Genomic DNA, 3077 nt, shown 5'->3' on the forward strand with positions numbered 1-3077 from the left:
TGCAACGCCCCTGGTACATTCCAGCGGTGTATGGTGAGCATTTTCAGTGACTTTTTAGAGAATTGCATAGAGGTGTTTATGGATGATTTTACAGTTTATGGATCTTCATTTGATGCATGTTTGGATAGTCTGGATAGAGTTCTTCATAAATGCATCGAAACTAACCTTGTTCTGAATTACGAAAAATGTCATTTCATGGTAGAGTAAGGCATAGTTTTGGGGCATGTGATCTCAAATAGAGGAATCAGGGTAGACCCTGCCAAGATAGCTGTTATTTCAAAATTGTCTTACCCCTATTGCGTGCGAGAGGTTCGTCCTTTTCTTGGTCATGCGGGTTTCTATTGCAGGTTCATTAAAGCTTTTAGCAAGAAGTCTCTTCTACTATTCAACCTGTTGCAAAAGGATGTGGTCTTTCATTTTGATTAGAGATGTATGGAGGCATTTGATTGCCTCAAGATAGTCTTGACCACCACTCCTATTATACAGGCACCTGGTTGTACAGTCTCTTTTGAGTTGATGTGTGATGCTTCTAATTAGGTTGTCCTTGCTCAAAAAGTGGACAAACTTCCTAGGGTAATTTATTATGCTTCTAGGACTTTAGATGTTGCACAAGCAAATTACACCACAACTGAAAAAGAGCTTTTAGCTATTGTATTTGCTCTGTATAAGTTTAGGTATTATTTGCTTGGTTCTAGAATTGTTGTTTTCATTGACCATGCATCTTTGAAGTTCCTATTGAAGAAAGCTGATTCCAAACCAAGGTTGATTATATGGATGTTCTTGCTCCAAGAGTTTGATTTGGAAATGCATGACAGGAGTGGAGCACAAGATTTGGCGGCTGACCACTTGAGTAGGATTGATGGAGTTGTTGATATGATGTCTATTAGAGATGATTTTCCTGATGAACAACTTTTGAATATTTCTGTTTCTTTCCCCACCCCTTGGTTTGTTAATATTGTAAATTATTTGGTTGCATCTGTTTTTCCTCCACTTGCATCTAGAGCTCAAAATGATAAACTTAAGAGTGATGCTAAATATTATGTTTGGGATGATCCCTATTTGTGGAGATTGTGTACTGACTAGGTTACTAGAAGATGCATTTTGGATCATGAGATTGAGTCGGTCCTTCATTTTTGCCATTCTTCTGTAGTGGGTGGCCATTTTGGTACTCGAAGGACAACACAAAAGGTACTTGACTTTGGATTTTATTGGCCCACCATCTTCAAAGATGCATGGAGGATTTGTAGCACTTGTGAGCAGTGTCAAAGAGCAAGCGGTACCCTTTGTTGGAGACAAGAGATGCCTCAACAACCTATGTTGTTTTGCGAGGTGTTTGATGTCTGGGGTATTGATTTCATGGGTCCATTTCCTATTTCTTTTGGCTTTTACTATATTCTGCTTTCTGTTGATTATGTTTCTAAATGGGTGGAAGCTAAGGCCACCAGGACTAATGATGCTCGGGTTGTTATGGATTTTGTTAGGTCTCACATTTTTTGTAGGTTTGGCTTACCCAGAGCCATTTGTAAGTGACCAAGGCACCCAATTCTGCAATAGATCCATGCAAGTTGATATTTCAAACAGAGAGATAAAGAAATATGGGATTGTTCATAGAGTTTCCACACCTTATCACCCCAATGTAATGGGCAAGCTGAGATTTCAAACAGAGAGATAAAGAGGATTTTGGAGAAGATGGTGCAGCCTAACAGAAAGGATTGGAGCAACATACTTGAGGATGCTATTTGGGCACATAGGATTGCTTACAAGGCACCCATAAGGATGCGCCCTTATCGGGTTGTCTTTGGTAAAGCATGTCATCTTCCTGTAGAGATAGAGCATTGTGCATATTGGGCTGTAAAAACTTGTAACTTAGCTCTTGATCAAGCTGGTGGAGAAAGAAAGCTCCAATTGAATGAACTCGATGAGATCCACTTAGAAGCCTATGAGAACTCTAAGTTCTACAAAGAGAAGACCAAAAGATTCCATGATAACTTGATTTCTAGAAAGGAATTTTTGGTTGGTCAAAAAGTATTGTTGTACAACTCTAGGCTTGGACTCATGAGTGGTAAGCTTCGTTCTAGGTGGATTGGTCCTTTTGTTGTTACTAATGTGTTTTCTTTATGGTGTTGTAGAAAACAAAAGTGAATCCACAGATAAGAGCTTCAAGGTTAATGGGCATCGCCTCAAGCCTTTCCTCACAAATCCTTCCTTAGTAGATGAACTTGTGGAGGAGGACTCGTTGGTTGAATCCACTTTCCTCCCTCCATGAATCAGGGAGTTTTCCTTTCTCTTCTCTACTTCTTATTGCACTTGTCCAATTCCATTGATTGATATGTATGTCTAGATTTTCTGATTGTGCTATATCGGGACAATGTGTAGTTTAAGTGTGAGGAGACTAATGCAGGTTGTAGGTTTTATTGATGCATGCTTTTCTTTGACTTTTAGGTTTTTCTTAGGTTTGGGTATTTTCTCCCATATTTTCATTCACTTAAGTCTTGATGATCGAGGTCATATCCGATACAAATAATATAACAATTAAAACTGCAGTACTAGGAAGTGACTCCTAGGTCGTTTCCCAAGGATTATCTTTCAAGCAAAGCTTCAAACACCTTATACTCACACACACACAAGGGAGGGTTTTGTTGTTGGATAATATGGACATAAATCAAATTCAGAAATAGTAGTTAAACAATGTAATAAAACGGCTAAATCCCTTTGGTTCGTTTGTTCACAACTCAATCCTCGGTTTCAAAAGATTATTTTCAGATTCCAACCATTAACTTCCGAATTTGTTGAGAATCAATTAACTAAGCGATAATCAATTCAAAGTTCCAGAACTTAAACATCAAACTAAGGGAAATAAGTAAAAGTATGAAACGATTAACAAATTCACACGAACTAAGAATTCATGCACTAGAGATAGTAAATCAACTAAGTGAAGATAAACTCAACCAACCAGTTTCTAAGCAATGGAATTAAGCAAACCATATTCAAAAATAAGATAGAAGAAATCAACAATAAAGATACCGAAAATGCATTAATAACAAAACCTCAAGAGTTATGATTCATTACCAAAGGAA

This window comes from Lupinus angustifolius, chromosome LG17, assembly GCF_001865875.1.
Source record: "Lupinus angustifolius cultivar Tanjil chromosome LG17, LupAngTanjil_v1.0, whole genome shotgun sequence".
NCBI lineage: Eukaryota > Viridiplantae > Streptophyta > Magnoliopsida > Fabales > Fabaceae > Lupinus > Lupinus angustifolius.